General features: G+C 50.3%; 1 non-coding gene across 1 annotated transcript; it reads right to left on the bottom strand.

Moving 5' to 3' along the window:
• Positions 1–903: 903 nt before the first annotated feature.
• Positions 904–1,058, bottom strand: LOC126928543 (5.8S ribosomal RNA). Its single transcript, XR_007716760.1, has one exon. It is a non-coding gene; the product is annotated as a 5.8S ribosomal RNA (ribosomal RNA).
• Positions 1,059–1,348: the final 290 nt, after the last annotated feature.

Here is a 1,348-nt window from a genome sequence, read left to right as displayed (position 1 = left end):
ACGACGACCCATCGATGCGACGGTCCTCGTCGTTGTCAGTCGCTCGCGCAGAGTATATCTCTACGCACGAAGAGACGGAGTGGGCATTAGATCCCTGGGGCTATTCGAGTAAAACGTCTTAAGAAAAGACGGTTGTACGGCAAAATTCCGCACCGTTACCAAGTTTACTTTTATCTGAGGCTGTTCTCCTTCTCTCCTCTCTCGACCGAGTTCCCATATTTGCTTTCTCTCAGTCTCGCCAAAATAATATTCATTTAAGACGACGTCGGGGGCGCGGACATCGTGCTCATCGAAAACCTGCAAACGTATGCAAATCTGCTGATATGAAAAAAAAATCGGTCACGAGGACAACACTACGTATGTATATATATATATATATATATATATATATAATATATTCGATAACCGACACGAAGCGGTGCATAAGCGGGCGGTCGTACGAAAGGACGACTCACGACGCCGCTAGCACTCACGCAGGTCCGTGACGGTTCTCTCCGCTCTTATTCGTATCCTTCTTCGTGCGCTTCCTCCGACTCTGAAACGTTCTACGTATCGTAAGAACGACGGCGGGTTGTCGAAGGCACCAAGGGACAGAGAGAGACAGAGGTAGAGTTTCGTAGTGTCTCCCGTGAACACGATAGTTTATATATCGAGCATGCGTACGAATTGCACGGTCTCGACACGACCGCGACGAACGCCGACGAGCGTCCAACAATCGCTCGTACGTCGCGTACGTTCTCTCGCGTCCGCTCTTGTTCGTATCCTTCTTCGTGCGCTTCCTCCGACTCTGAAACGTTCTACGTATCGTAAGAACGACGGCGGGTTGTCGAAGGCACCAAGGGACAGAGAGAGACAGATAGAGAGGAACGACACGCAACGCAAGCAGTCTTAGGTTTACGTGAGCAACCCTCAGCCAGGCGTGGTCCAGGAATTGTATCCGTGGACCGCAATGTGCGTTCGAAATGTCGATGTTCATGTGTCCTGCAGTTCACACGTTGACGCGCAATTAGCTGCGTTCTTCATCGACCCACGAGCCAAGTGATCCACCGTTCAGGGTAATCTTTTCATATATTTTTTAAAACTCTTGTACTCCATGTACTCTTAATACTCGGTTCGAGCGAAGCCGAGATCCGACACGACCGACCAACGGGAATCGGACGCGCAGAAGTCGCCGGAAGATCGACGACACGAAAACGTTCGAAAATGAAATCCGACGAACGCGCGAAGATACGCGCGTCCGCCGGCCGGGCGAAAAGTACATTATGATATATAACAACCATCGAGATCGAAGCTCCGTTCGTCAGGAAACGACGGGGATATAACACCCGATTCTGAATCCTCTGTGCAG

This window comes from Bombus affinis, unplaced genomic scaffold (assembly GCF_024516045.1).
Source record: "Bombus affinis isolate iyBomAffi1 unplaced genomic scaffold, iyBomAffi1.2 ctg00001066.1, whole genome shotgun sequence".
Classification (NCBI taxonomy): domain Eukaryota; kingdom Metazoa; phylum Arthropoda; class Insecta; order Hymenoptera; family Apidae; genus Bombus; species Bombus affinis.
Note: the sequence above shows the minus strand (reverse complement) of the source record. Positions and strands in the feature narration are given on the sequence as shown.